Source organism: Dryobates pubescens, chromosome 13 (assembly GCF_014839835.1).
Source record: "Dryobates pubescens isolate bDryPub1 chromosome 13, bDryPub1.pri, whole genome shotgun sequence".
Taxonomy (NCBI): domain Eukaryota; kingdom Metazoa; phylum Chordata; class Aves; order Piciformes; family Picidae; genus Dryobates; species Dryobates pubescens.
The window spans coordinates 20,509,387-20,524,610 of record NC_071624.1 but is presented as its reverse complement, the minus strand read 5'-3'; the positions used below and the strand labels follow the sequence as shown (position 1 = coordinate 20,524,610).

The following is a 15,224-nucleotide window of genomic DNA, read 5'->3' as shown; positions in this document are numbered from 1 at the left end:
TACCCCGAGGAGCAGCCCCAAAGGTTTGGCTGGAGAGACTGCCCACATGTCCTGCAGGGGAGGCCATGGTTAAGCTGTCCTGGGGAAACTCATTTCATAGGATCACAGAATGGGTTGGGTTGGAAGAGACCTGAAAGCTCATCCAGTTCCACCCCCCTGCCACCAGCCCAGGTTGCTCAGGGCTTCATCCAGCCTGACCTTGAACACCTCCAGGGAGGAGGCAGCCACAGCCTCCCTGGGCAGCCTGCGCCAGAGTCTCCCCACCCTCAGTGGGAAGAATTTCTTCCTCCTCTCCACTCTAAATCTGCATTCCTCGTGCTTCAATCCATTGTCCCTCATCCTGTCACTCCAAGTCCTTGTCCAAAGTCCCTCCCCAGCTCTCCTGTAGGCCCTTCAGGTACTGAAGTAGACCCTTGCTGATTCTTCATTCCAGCTGTCAAACACAGGACGCAGCCTCTCCCATTGCCACCAACCTTCCTCCCCAGCCGCCTGCTCTTGGGAAGGCATCAGGCAGCGCTGGGAGGGCAACTCTCTCTCCTGAGGACATCACAGCCCCATCTATGAGCTGCCAAAAAGCACTCCAGGCCCTGCTGATACTGGCAGCTCGCCTCCAGGCACTTGTCTCACACAGGCTGGGCAGAGCCAGCTCGTCCCTCCTGCCCTTCGTGCTTCTGCCTCCAGTGGGATTCAGGAGGCTGCAGTCAGGAGCAAGCTTGAGCACTTGGCCCCACAGTGATGAGGGCAGAGCTTCAGTGCTTCTGCTCAGAGACACCCAAGGCACAAAGACTTCAATGTCCTGCTGAGGGTCTCTCAGAACAGCTCTGGCAAAGACCAGGACCGGAAGCCAAGTCTCCAGCCTCCCAGTCCTGGCGCTGGACTCCAGACATCTGTCCACACGGAGGCCCCCAACCCTCAGTCAGAGGTTCACAGCTTTGTCACTGGCACCACAGCTGGAGCTGACCTCCAGATGAAAGCCTGCAGCCTTCTCACCAGTGGCCAGAGCCAGCGAGCCTCCAAGCACTCTGTGATTCCAAACCCATGTTTCTGCCAACACCAGGATGTTAAAGCTCTCTCAAACTTCATTATGAAGTGTGGAGAGTGGCTTGAGCCAGACTGGAATCTTGGCAGCGGCTCTGTGCCGGGGAAGCAGCTAGAGCTTAATCCCCCAACGAGAGAGGACCTCTCAGGGCATGACAAACATGGGGCTCAGCTGTCACAGCCTACCACCCACCCTGAATTTCCTGGAAGAGTCCTGATGTTTGCAGCTCTGCTCAGCATCCTGCAGTCAGGCAGCTGAAGTGGCCCCAGCTTGCCTGCTCCCATTTGCTCTGAAGTTGCTCTAAAGCTCCTCACAGCATCATTTTCCCTCAACTGTGTGACAGAGCACTGTGGTTAGAGAAGAGGACTTGGGGGTGCTGGTGGGGGAGGAGCTGGGCAGGAGCCAGCAATGGGCACCGGCAACACAGAGGGCCAAGGGCAGCCTGGGCTGCATCCAAAGCAGCTTGGCCAGAGCTGGAGAGAGGATCCTGCCCCTCTGCTCTGCTCTGGGGAGACCTCACCTGCAGGGCTGGGGCCAGCTCTGGAGTCTCAACACAGAAAGGACATAGAGCTGCTGGAGTGGGTGCAGAGGAGGCCACAAAGATGATCAGAGGGCTGCAGAACCTCAGGCTGAGATAGCTGGGGAGTTTTAATCCTGGAGAAGAGAAGACTCTAGGGAGACCTTAGAGCTGCATTTCAGTATCTGAAGGGGACCTACAGGAAGGCTGAGGAGGCACTCTTCCCAAGGGCCTATAGTGATAGGATGAGGAGCAATGGTTTGAAACTGGAGCAGGGGAGATTTAGGCTGGACATGAGGAAGAAGTTCTGCACAGTGAGGATGGTGAGACCTTGGAACAGAGAGATGGTGGAGGCCCCATCTCTGAGGCCATTCAAGGTCAAACTTGATGTGGCTCTGAGCAACCTGCTCTAGCTGGAGGTGTCCCTGATGATTGCAGGGGGGTTGGACAAGATGACCTTTGAGGGTCCCTTCCAGCCTGATGCATTCTGTGATACCTTATCACATCCTGCAGCTCCAGGAGGGCAGCAAAGGAAACTCCTTAGCAAAGCATCACCAGCATCTGACACCTGAAGTGTTGCAATCAAAAGAGGGTAAAAACCATGGACAAAGGAGAGGAAAAGAAGAAACCTGTTCAACATCAGAAGCCTGAGAATGAAGATGTGTGGAAAACACAACAGACAGGAAAGAAAGGATTAGCAGCAGAATGGGGAAGCTTTCCCTTGGATGCCACCCAAGCCACAATCACTGGCACAGAAATCTGCAAAACCACAGTAAGAGGTTAGGATGAGCCACAGCCTGCACCTCAGCTTCCCAGGCAGCCAGAGGATCTGCTCAGCATGCAGAGGCCTCTCAGCACAAGGCTGAGAAGCAAAACATCAGGAGCTGCCACTCTACTCAAGAGATGGTGTCCTGTGAGGAAGGGCTGAGGGAACCTGGGGATTTAGTCAGCAGAAGAGGAGGCTGAGAGGAGACCAAAATGTCCTCTAGGGCTGCCTCAAAGGAGCTTGGAGCCAGGGAGGGGTTGGTCTCTTCTCACATGGAGCAAGTGGTAAGACAAGAGGAAACCACCTCAAATTATGGCAGGGCAGGTTCAGGTTGGGTATTAGGAAGTATTTCTCCCCAGCAAGGGCTCTCAGACACTGGTCCAGGCTGCCCAGGCAAGTGGTGGAGTCCTCATCCTCGGAGGTGTTTAAGAGCTGCATGGACATGGTGCTGAGGGCTGTGGTTTGGTGGCAGTGGCTCAGCAGCAGTGTGAGCTCTGGGTGAGGAGCTGGGCTTGGGGAGCTCAAAGGTCTCTTCCAAGCTCAGCTCAGTTCAATGATTCTGTGATTTCCCAACATGTCAGCTAAGGCTCTCAGCAAGGTCCTGTCATGGTAGGGCCAAAGGAGCCCCAGCCCAAACCCAGACAAACCCTGATGTGTCCAGACATGGTGCTGGGGTAACCTGGGAAGAGGGACACAGGAGAGGCCCCAACACCCCTGGTGAAGAAGCCCAGAGCACCTCTGCTGGCCACTGCTCCCAGGCCAGGCCTAGGCTTATGGCTTCTGTGGCCACAGCCTGGCAGAGTCCCTTCTCTTGGGTAACTCTGTGCTGGCTTCAGCTGCCCTACTGGCCCAGTTGGATCTGAGGCAGGATATCTTTGCAGGCTGATCTCTAGTCATCTTGCCTTGCCTGAACCTGCTTGCACCTACCTGGCTTGAAGTTGCCTCGACTGCCTGGTCCAGAGCCTGGGATAAAGCCAGGAGCCTGCACACTGCAAGCCAGAGAAGCCACAGGCTTAGGAGCTGGAGCCAAGCCTGCTTCCCCTTGCAGCTAGAAATTTGCCATGCCTCAGTTTCCCCACGAAAGCCAAGAGCCCTTGGCAATAGCATTGTACAGCCTCTGTCCTGCTGGAGCCAGCCCAGCCCCCAGCCTGTGTGGCCTTCCTGCCTGCAGCCAGCCCTGCCTGCAGCCCTGCCTGCCTGTGGTGGCTTGAAATCTCCCCCCAACATGACCTTTGCCAGCCCAGCCCAGCTGGCAGCAAAGGGCAGCTGTATTGACAGGCAAGCTCCAGTCTGCAGTGGGCTGCAGTGAATGGGTACAAAATACCCAGGAGCTACAATAGCTGCAGGGATTCACAATTAACAACCAGCACAAGAACCCTGCTGGGCAAAGACCTGGGGAAGCTACCAGCTTCTCCCTCCCTGCCTCCCCCTCACCCCCCTGTACAAAAGGGAGAAAGGAGCAGGGAAAGTTGTTAGGCTTAACCACAGCAATGCAGCCAAGGTCAAGCAGAAGCAGGTCAGTCTCTCTCCAGAGTGAAGCAGCAAGAAGGGAAGAAGAACTGTTTTGGTACAACCAATCTTGTGGCAGATCTCTCTCCAAGAGGACTGTTTGGAATGATCTTTATTTCCCTTTTTTACACCCAAGAGTGATTTGTTTACATTGTGCTACTTGTCTGCTCAAGATCTGGGGAAAAAATGTCAAGGCATAGCCTAAAGCTGTCCCAGAGGCACCTGAGAGCACCCTAGAGGCACCTGAGAGCACCCTAGAGGCACCTGAGAGCAGCCCAGAGGCACCTGAGAGCAGCCCAGAGCCTCCCCAGCTGCTGCACAGCAGCAGCACTCCCTGCTTGGGTGCAGCCAGCTGTGAGTAATTGATTCTTTGCCTCTCTGGCTTGAAGGCCCTTGTGAAGTCTTCCCCCCATGGTCCAGAGCCATTTTGCTCCTGGGGGTTCTCTCTCTCTGATATTCCTCCTGGTTTGCTTAGGTTGTTAACAATGGCTCTGTTGCCTGAATCCTGCACACTCCCACTGTAAAGCCATATCCCACCCCTGCAGCCAACCCATGCAACGTGCTCCTGGCAATCTTTCATGTCAATAACGAGTTGCTAGTGTTTTCATGCACACCCATTTGCCACATCCTTGGTGAATCCAATCTACTCCACAACAGGTCCCAGGGAGAGGGCAACACTGAGACAAGAGCCCAGAGAGCACAGCTCGAGGCCACTGCTCCTCCTAGACCAGATCAAACACTCAGAGCCTGCCTGCTTGGTAGGAGAGAGGCTCCAGGAGCTCACCAGCACACACCAGCCCTGGGGAAACGGCGTCCCCTGCTCCTGCCCCTGCGAGCGGGAGCTCAGGAGGGGGAATCTGAGGAGGGAGCCCCTGAGGAGTCCTCAGCTGGGGAGGGGGATGGAGCTCAGCTGGGGAAGTCAGGACATGCTAAGGGATGGCAGCCAAGCAGCCTCACAGACAAGAAGCTCAACAGGAGCTCTCAGTGTGCACTTGCAGCCCAGAAAGCCAATCAGAGCCTGGGCTGCAGCAAGAGAAGTGTGGCCAGCAGGGCAAGGGAGGGGATTCTGCCCCTCTGCTCAGCTCTGCTGAGACCCCAGCTGGAGTACTGCCTCCAGTTCTGGAGCCCCTAGGACAAGAGGGAGCTGGAGGTGCTGGAAGGTGTCCAGAGAAGGGCCACGAGGATGAGCAGAGGGCTGGAGCACCTCTCCTGTGAGGACAGACTGAAGGAGTTGGGGCTGCTCAGTCTGGAGAAGAGAAGGCTCTGAGGTGACCTCATTGTGGCCTTCCAGGATCTGCAGGGGGCTCCAAGAAGGCTGGGGAGAGACTTCTCAGGATCTCAGGTAGTGCTAGGACTAGGGGGAGTGGAATGAAAGTGGAGGTGGGGAGATTCAGGCTGGAGGTAAGGAGGAAGTTCTTCCCCATGAGAGTGGTGAAGCCCTGGAATGGGTTGTCCAGGGAGGTGGTTGGGGCGCCAGCCCTGGAGGTGTTTAAGCCCAGGCTGGATGAGGCTCTGGCCAGGCTGCTCTAGTGTGGGGTGTCCCTGCCCATGGCAGGGGGGTTGGAACTAGCTGATCCTTGTGGTCCCTTCCAACCCTGACTGATACTCTGATACTGTGTGCTCCCCTAGCTCTCAAGGAAGCATCACTGAGCACAAGAGCCAGGGGGACACAAGCAGGGCACAGTTCCTGGCTCAGAGCCTCCAGCAGCAGGCCAGAGTGGTGACCCCTGGCAGGGGCCACACAGGAAGGGCCTCCCCCTCTCTGGATTTCCCCTGCCCTTTGGCACTGCCAAACAAAGCTGTTTGCAGAGCAAGCCCAGAGGAGAGGGGAGGTGTGCCACATTGCCACAGCCCCAGAGCTGGGCAGCTGGTGAGAGGTGCTCGTGGCGGCTGCCCTCCCAGGAGACCTCCCGACCTGCAGCAGCCTCTCTCCAGCTAGCTCCAGCCCCAGGCTTGAAACATTCAACTTCCCTCACAGGTGGGTTTCAGGATAACAAGAGGACTGAACCTGCCTTCTTTACTGGCAAAGAACCCAGGTACCAAGGAATGAAGGCTTTCCCTCACCCACTGCCCTGCTGGCAGCGCAGCCCCAGCTCAAGCCCCTAGGCCTGTTCATAGAATCACAGAATCAATGAGGTTGGAAAAGACCTCAGGGATCATCAAGTCCAACCTGCCACCCAACACCTCCTGACAACTAAACCATGGCTCCAAGTGCCACATCCAAGCCTGGAAGTGACTCCACCACCTCCCTGGGCAGCACATTCCAATGGCTAACGACTCTCTGGGAAGAACCTTCTCCTCCCCTCCAGCCTAAACCTCCCCTGGCACAGCTTGAGACTGTGTCCTCTTGTTCTGCCACTGGTTGCTTGGGAAAGAGACCAACTCCCACCTGGCTACAACCTCCTTTCAAACAGGCACAGCCTCTCCTCATCAGAACAAATGCCACCTCTGCATGAGAAGACCAGAGCAAAGCTCGTGGCAGCTCCTCTGGAACCCACAGAATCCTGCAGTCGCTGAGGCAGGCAAAGCTCTCCGAGGTATTAAGCCCAACCTTATACCCAGCACCTCCATGATCACCACACCATGTCCCAGAGTGCCACAGCTGCTTTGGGTTTGGTCACCTCCAGGGATGGGGACTCCACCACCTCCCTGGGCAGCCTGTGCCAGTCCCTGACCACTCTTGCAGCAGAGTAATTTTTCCTGATCTCCAACCTAACCCTCCCCAGCACAGCTTGATGCCCTTACCTCCTGTCCTGCTGCTGCTTACACCAGCCTCACCCCAGCTTCCATCCAGGTAGCTGTAAATAAAGGTCTGCTCTCAGCTGCCTCTTCTTCAGGCTAAACAATCCCAGGTCCCTTAGCCTCTCCTCACCAGACCTGCTCTCCAAGGCCCTCCCCAGCTTCATTGCCTTCTCTGTGCCAGCTCCAGCACCTCAGTGCCTTCCTACACTGCCTGATTCACAGATGTGCCAAAAATCTACAAGTCCCCACAGCAAACAAGGCTGTTGGGAAACCAGGCTTCAGATCCATCAGCTGAAGTAACCTCATCTTGGCTGCCTTGGGAAGAAGGGAGGTGGGAAAGGGCTGGGCAGGTCTTGGCAAAGCAACACCACTATGGTGTGGGTGCCCCCAGAGAAGTTGCTTCTCAGAGAAGCTATCAAGAACACACTTGGTCCCCACCATCACTATGCCCAGTCCAGACAGAGCAGCATAAAACCACCGTGAGAGGGACATGGACCTGCTGGAGTGGATCCAGAGGATGCTGTGAAGTTAATCACAGGGCTGGAAAACTTCCCCTATGGGGACAGCCTGGGAGGGTTGGGACTGTTTAGCCTGGAGAAGAGAAGGCTCCAGGGAGACCTTAGAGCAGCCTTCCAGTACCTGAATGGGCTCCAGGAGAGCTGGGAAGGAGAGCTGGCCAACAGCTGGGAGTGACAGGATGAGGGGTGATGGATTGAAGCTTGAGGAGGACAGACTGAGACTGGAGATGAGGAAGAAATTCTTGAGAGTGAGGGTGGGGAGACTCTGGCACAGGTTGCCCAGGGAGGCTGTGGCTGCCTCCTGCATGGAGGTGTCCCTGCCCATGGCAGGGGGTTAGAACTGAATGATCTTTAAGATCCCTTCCAACCCAAACCATTCTGTGACTCTGAACCATAACTCAAAGCCTACCAGACACCAATCACACCAGGCAGCTTCTCTGGGCACACAGAGCAGAGAACATCCCCTCAGAGCAGTGCCACAGCTGGCACAGGGACAAGGAGGACCTTTGCCATCATGTCTGCTCTCAGAGCAGTGCCACAGCTGGCACAGGAGGACCTTTGCCATCATGTCTGCTCTCAGAGCAGTGCCACAGCTGGCACAGGAGGACCTTTGCCATCATGTCTGCTCTCAGAGCAGTGCCACAGCTGGCACAGGAGGACCTTTGCCATCATGTCTGCTCTCAGAGCAAGGCAGAGGCCATCACACTGTGAGCCAGCCCTGTGCTCTGCTGTTTCCTGCAGTCCCCCAGGGCAGAACATAACCAGAGGAGTCTCCAACCTCCTCCTGCAGACACTGGAGCAAACACAAAGCCTGCAGCTGCAGGAGAGCTGGAGGCCACTGTACGTGTCTCCTGCCTCTGCCAAAGGGGAGGAGGAGGACTCCTCACCTCTGAGCACGTCTGGTCTGCACCACTCACCCAGGCCAGAGAGCAGACACCTGCACACCTCCCACCCCAAGTGTACAGAGCTGTGCTTGACAGGCTCTCAGCCCAAAGAACAAAGGCCCCAGACACAGCTGTTTCTGTGCCTGTACCAGAGCAACCAGCAGCTCCTGTCCTGATGAGCAGACAGCTCAGAGCTCCTGCAGAGCAGCACTGCACTTCCCTGCCAGAGAGGGGAAGAGTGCCTGCTCAGCAGGTCTGGACAAGAGCAAAAGGCCTTCAGTTAGCAGCCTGAGGAGCCCTGTGCACAGTGCAGGAATGACCACAGAATGGATCTGACTGGAAAACATCTCTAAAGCCATCCAGTACCAACACAACCCCACCATGGCCACCCCTTTCTGGAACACCTCCAGGGATGGGGACTCCACCACCCCCCTGGGAAGCAGATGGCCCTTCCCCTGTGCCCAGCCAGCAGCACCCAGCCACCCACACTGCTCCCAGGGCTGGGAAGCCACCTTTGTGCTCCAGCTCCGTCTCTTACACACCAACAGCCTCCATGGGTCCTGCTCAGCCTGCTTTTATACTCCCTGTGTGCATGGCAGAGACTCTTTCCCCAAGCCTTGACCCCACATCTTGGAGAGGGATGAGGGAATTCAAGACCCAAGAGTTTGTGTGTGACTTCAAATAGCACTGCAATAAGCTCTGGGAAGTATTACTCAATTGACTGGAAAGAAAGAAAGAAAGAGAGGAGGATTTCCCTGTGGTGTTACTACTTCTGAAACTGAGGAGAAACATCACTCCCCGGGGGGACAGATTCCCCTGCTTCTCCTCCTGACCCTGCAGCAAGAGAGGCTTCAAAAGCAGAGAAGACCAAACTGGATGGGTGTGCAGAACTCTGGCTTTGTTATTCTGCAGACTAGCTCAGAAAATCCCTTTGGGAGCAGCAATGTGCTCAGCTAAAATGGAAACAACAACAAGAGCACACCCAGCACTGGAGAACACACCACAGGGAATGAGCCATGCAAGATGTGCTGCCTGAGACATTCAGTGGCACCAAAAGCACAGAGCTCTGTGGTGAGGCCAATGGTGTCCTGGGGTGCATGAGTAAGAGTGTGGTCAGCAGGGCAAGGGAGGTTCTCCTCCCGCTCTGTTCTGGCCTCCTCAGGCCACATCTGGAGTCCTGGGTCCAGGTCTGGGCTCCCCAGTTCAGGAGAGACAGAGAACTGCTGGAGAGAGTCCAGGAGAGGCTGCAGAGCTGCTGAGGGGCCTGGAACAGCTCTGGGAGCAGCAAAGGCTGAGAGCCCTGGGGCTGAGAGCCTGCAGAAGAGCAGCCCCAGAGGGCAGCTGAGCAATGCTCAGCAAGAGCTAAAGGAGCTGTGGGGGGCAAGAGGCTGGGGCTAGGCTCTGCTCAGTGGTGCCCAGGGACAGCACAAGGGGCAACAAGGGGCAGAGGGTGGAGCCCAGGAGGTTGGATGTGAAGAGGAGGAGAAAGTTGTTTGTTGTGAGGGTGCTGGAGGCCTGGAGCAGGCTGCCCAGAGAGGTTGTGGAGTGTCCTTGTGTGGAGAGCTTCCAACCCCCCCTGGGCATTGTGCTGCTGGGCATTGTGCTGTGGGTGCCCTGCTGGAGCAGGGGTTGGGCTGGGTGAGCTCCAGAGGTCTCTTCCAGCCCCTCCATGCTGGGATTCTGTGAATCTTCAGCTTCTCTGAAGACAGAAAGTGCTGCAGAGACAAGATGCTCCAAGGCTGGGGTGAAACAGCTGTGTGACCACTGAGCACAGCAGAAAATAGCAGGATAAACACAGCCTGGCTGGGAACATTCCTTTTGCTAAGATTAAAGGAGTAGGAGAGGAGTCAGAATATCCAGCCCCCATCTGAAGCAGCATGGTTCCAGGGAGGAGAGAGGGATTTTCTCAGCAGCAGCAGTTAGAAGCAGAAAATGTTTGAAGCAGTCAGTGTTTGTGTCTGGTGACTGTTAGCTGGGGCCCTGCCAGGCTGCCCCTCACATCCCTGCCCTGCCCAGGATCCAGGCTGCCCCTCACATCCCTGCCCTGCCCAGGATCCAGGCTGCCCCTCACATCCCTGCCCTGCCCAGGATCCAGGCTGCCCCTCACATCCCTGCCCTGCCCAGGATCCAGGCTGCCCCTCACATCCCTGCCCTGCCCAGGATCCAGGCTGCCCCTCACATCCCTGCCCTGCCCAGGATCCAGGCTGCCCCTCACATCCCTGCCCTGCCCAGGATCCAGGCTGCCCCTCACATCCCTGCCCTGCCCAGGATCCAGGCTGCCCCTCACATCCCTGCCCTGCCCAGGATCCAGGCTGCCCCTCACATCCCTGCCCTGCCCAGGATCCAGGCTGCCCCTCACATCCCTGCCCTGCCCAGGATCCAGGCTGCCCCTCACATCCCTGCCCTGCCCAGGATCCAGGCTGCCCCTCACATCCCTGCCCTGCCCAGCATCCAGGCTGCCCCTCACATCCCTGCCCTGCCCAGGATCCAGGCTGCCCCTCACATCCCTGCCCTGCCCAGCATCCAGGCTGCCCCTCACATCCCTGCCCTGCCCAGCATCCAGGCTGCCCCTCACATCCCTGCCCTGCCCAGCATCCAGGCTGCCCCTCACATCCCTGCCCTGCCCAGCATCCAGGCTGCCCCTCACATCCCTGCCCTGCCCAGGATCCAGGCTGCCCCTCACATCCCTGCCCTGCCCAGCATCCAGGCTGCTCCTCACATCCCTGCCCTGCCCAGGATCCAGGCTGCCCCTCACATCCCTGCCCTGCCCAGCATCCAGGCTGCCCCTCACATCCCTGCCCTGCCCAGGATCCAGGCTGCTCCTCACATCCCTGCCCTGCCCAGGATCCTGCTTTACCAACCCCAACAGCCACACACCAACACTGCAGTCAAAACTAGGCTGATTTTGGCCAATTATGGTCACAGAATCACAGAATGTGAGGGGCTGGAAGGGACCTCCAAAGCTCATCCAGGCCAACCCCCTGCCAGAGCAGGGCACCCAGAGCAGCTCACACAGGAACTCATCCAGGCAGGTTGTGAATATCTCCAGAGAAGGAGACTCCACAACCCCCCTGGGCAGCCTGCTCCAGGGCTCTGGCACCTCACAGGGAAAGAATTCTTCCTCCTGTTTCCATGGCACTTCCTCTGCCTCAGCTTCCACCACTGCCCCTTGTGCTGGCATTGGGCATCCCCCAGCAGAGCCTGGCTCCAGCCCCTGGGCACTCACCCTGCACAGCTTTAGCACCAGCAATGAGGTCTCCCTCAGGCTCCTCCTCTCCCAGCTACAGAGCCCTCAGCTCCCTCAGGCTCTCCTCATCAGGAAGATGTTCCACTGCCTTCAGCATCTTTGTGGCTCTGTGCAGGACTCTCTCCAGCAGTTCCCTGAAGTCCTTCCTGACCTGAGGGGCCCAGAGCTGGACACAGGACTCCAGATATGGGCTCAGCAGGGCAGGGCAGAGAAGATCTGTGGAGAAGTTCACAAAGTCATAGAGCAGAGCAGGCCAAGGGAAGTGCTGTTCTCATCTTAGAGGTGAGGAGGCATCACCTGACTAAAACACAAGCCTCAGATCTCCAGCAGCTGCATGCAGGTCTCTAAGCCTTGCCTGGGCTCTGGGACCACCCTTCCAGGGCAGCCTGGAGGAGCAGGGGTCCTAAGCACGGCAGGGCTGTGCTGCTGCAGCAAAAGCACTGCTCAGGAGAAGGGGCCTGGGTTCACAAGGAGCTGGGAGCAACCACCCAGGCAGCAGAGCCATAGAGATTAGGCTGCTGCTGAAACACCAAGCCAGGGACTTGCTCCCTTCCTTCAGCCAGAGCAGAGGCCTGAGGCTTGTGAGCACACTGAGGAGCTGCAGCCAGGCTGCTGGAGGGTTGCCTGTTGACTTCATAGCATGACAAAGCAAAGGCTGAAGCTGAAGCCTTCCCTACACAAATGGAGAGAGTTCAGGGAAGCTCAGGGGAAGTCTCCAGCCAAGACTTGCTCCACTGCAGCTCAGCACCCAAGCTAAACACAGAGCCTGGGGTGGAGGGCAGGAGCAGAGGAAGCACAGCTGCCGGCTTCCCCAGGGCAAGGGAGCAGGCAGCAGGGACAGCACACCAGGCAAGCTGCTGGCCTGGGGACCTCACAGATCCTCCTCTGGCAAAGGCTTGACCCTGAGCTGTGGCTTCTGCAGGGAGGGAAAGAAATCTAACAGGAAGGAATAGGAGACAGGAAATGGATTCAGCCCTCCTCTGGCCCCAGAGGTGTCTGAGCCTCTAGCAGGGAAGCCCTCAGCTGTCACCAGGAGCCTGAGAGCTGCCCTTGCTTTGCCTGTAGCCTCCTTTGCTAGGGAGCAGCCTGAGAAGGGGCACTGGCAGTGTCAGGAGGACAGAGCCAGGCTCTGCTCAGGGCTGGCCAAGGACAGGGCAGGGGGCACTGGGGGCAAGCTGGAGCAGAGGAGGTGCCAGGGGCACAGGAGGGGAATCTTTGTCCCTGTGAGGGTGCTGAGCCCTGGAGCAGGCTGCCCAGAGAGGCTGTGGAGTCTCCTGCTCTGGAGACTTTCCAAACCCTCCTGGATGTGTTCCTGTGTGCCCTGCCCTGGATAACCCTGCTCTGGCAGGGGGTTGGACTGGATGGTCTCTGGAGGTCCCTTCCAAGCCCTAACCTTCTGTGATCCCATGGCAGACAGTGCAGTCACTGCCTTTGAAGGGTGCCAATTGCTTTGCTTGTGCCTCCTCTCTCTTACAAAGGGAACAGAACGTTAGTGTCCTCCACCTCTTCTGGCAGATGAAGAAGGGTTCTGGTAGGTTCCTTCCAGAAACACAGCTCCTGTCAGCTGAGTTCTCCCCAGCTGAGCTCCCAGACATCACCAAGCCCAGCTTCTGCCACAGTGTTCTCACACAGAACCAGAAGCTGAGAAGTCTGCTGCCACCCTGCATTGTCTCCAAACAATTGGGCTCAGGCAAATGAACCAAACCACATCTGAAACTGCAAACATCCCATGGACAACACTGTCCCAGCTGCAGGCACAGCTCCCACAGGCTCTGCCTTAGCAGTGCAGGAAACAAGGTGCAGGAGGAGCTGCAGGAGCCCACAGAAAGGCTCTGCACCAGCTCCAGCTACACCAGTAACAGCAGCAGCTCTTTGGGACTGAGGAGACTGCAGCGATGTTAACAAGGGACAATGAGCAGCAAGGGCTTGGGCAAGCCTGGGAGCCAAGGTGACAGCCCACAGGCTCCTGAGGACAATGATGGGTGTGAAAGGCCTGGGAAACTCACCAGCTGCCACAGCAGTGTGGCCATGGCAGTGTAACATAGGAAGAGCTTCAGCCACGGCCTTGCATGGAAGAGGACCAGAGGGACACCAAAGCAGACACACTGCCAGGGCAGAAAGCCTCCACTGACCACTGGCCAAGGAGAAACTGGAGAAGCAGCAGTGGTAACTGCCCCAGGGGAAAGGGCAATTCCAGAGGAAGAGCCACAGGGACAGACTGGGAAGGAAGATTGGAGATTAGGAAGGAATTCTTCAGCACAAGGCTGCTGAGGCACTGCAACAGCCTACCCAGAGGTGTTGTGAAGCCTCCAGGCCTGGAAGGGCTTAAAGCCAGGCTGGATGGGGCCCTGAGCAACCTGCTCTAGTAGGTGGTGTCCCTGTCCACAGCAGAGGGTTGGAACTGGATGATCTTTGATGTCCAATCCAACCTAAACCATTCTGTGACCTCTGGGTGTTTCCATGGGTAGTGCAACCACATTCTGGAGCCTTGAGCAGCCTGGGCTGGTGGGAGGTGTCTCTGTCCATGGCAGGGGGTTGGAACTGGATGAGCTTTAGTGTCTAATCCCACCCAAAGCATTCTGTGACCTCTGGGTGTTCTCATGGGCAGTGCAACCACATTCTGCAAGGTTAGAAACCTCAGGAGGACCTCAGTCAGTCGGTGCCCTGGGGGTGAATTGGTCCCAGTGACAGCAAGATGAGTGAGCTTTGGGAGCTAAGGGATGGCCTTGGCTCCTTGGGAAACTGCTCCAGAAGCCAGGTGTGAAGTCAGAGCACAGTGGCTGCTTTGCCTCTGGTCCCAGCTGGCTGGGCAACACTCTTCTGCTCTGGGAATGTCATTCAGAGAAGGCAAAAGCACTCTGTGCACTGGAAGGTGCAACCTGGGGATAACCACTGCACTCATGGGGCTCTTCCTCTTCAATGTAGGTGAGGCCTGAGGCTGTAAACAACTGAAAGGCAAAGCAGAGAATCACAGAAGGGGGAAGGGACCTCAAGGCTCAGCCAGTTCCAACCCCCTGCCATGGGCAGGGACACCTCACACCACAGCAGGTTGCTCACAGCCACCTCCAGCCTGGCTGCAAACACCTCCAGGCAGGAGGCTTCCACCACCTCCCTGGGCAGCCTGTGCCAGGCTCTCACCACCCTCCTGGGGAACAACTTCTTCCTCACATCCAATCTCAATCTCCCCACTTCTAGTTCTGCTCCATCCCCCTCACTCCTATCCCTCCCTGACACCCTCAAAAGTCCCTCCCCAGCTTTCTTGGAGCCCCCTGCAGACCCTGGAAGGCCACAATTAGGTCTCCTCAAAGCCTTCTCCTCTCCATCCTGCACAACCCCAACTCCCTCAGTCTGTCCTCACAGCAGAGCAGCTCCAGCCCTCTGCTCCTCCTCCTGGCCCTTCTCTGGACACCTTCCAGCCCCTCCAGATCCTTCCTGGCACAGAGGCTCCAGAACTGGCCCCAGAGCTCCAGCTGTGGTCTCAGCAGAGTGGAGCAGAGGGGCAGAATCCCCTCCCTCACCTGCTGGCCACACTTCTCTTGCTGCAGCCCAGGCTCTGCTTGGCTCTCTGGGCTGCAAGTGCTCCCTGCTGGCTCCTGTTGAGCTTCTCCTCCCCCAGCACCCCCAAGGCCTTTCCTTCAGGGCTGCTCTCCAACCCAGTCCCTGCCCAGCCTGTATTGGTGCCTGGGCAAGTTTTGGACAAGTCACTGTCACCCTGGGGAGAGGGCAAGCTGTGCTTTGCTGTGTCTCTAAAGGACATTGAGAGGCAGAAGCAGGTCCAGAAAAGTTCAGCAAAGCTGGGGAAGGGTCTGGAGAACAGGGCTGGGGAGGAGCAGCTGAGGGGGCTGGGGGTGTTCAGCCTGGAGAAGAGGAGGCTGAGGGAGACCTCATTGCTCTCTGCAGCTCCCTGAGAGGAGGCTGGAGCCAGGTGGGGGTTGGGCTCTGCTCCCTATTAACAAGAAGAGGAAACAGCCTCAGGTTGCAGCAGGGGAGGTTTAGGTTGGA

At 57.3% G+C, this 15,224-nt stretch overlaps 1 protein-coding gene across 1 annotated transcript in view; it reads right to left on the bottom strand.

Annotated features, from left to right (window-relative positions):
• The window catches only part of COL26A1 (collagen type XXVI alpha 1 chain), a 203,155-nt gene that overhangs the window by 158,672 nt on the left and 29,259 nt on the right, over positions 1–15,224 (bottom strand). The gene's annotated exons all lie outside the window — the stretch shown is intronic.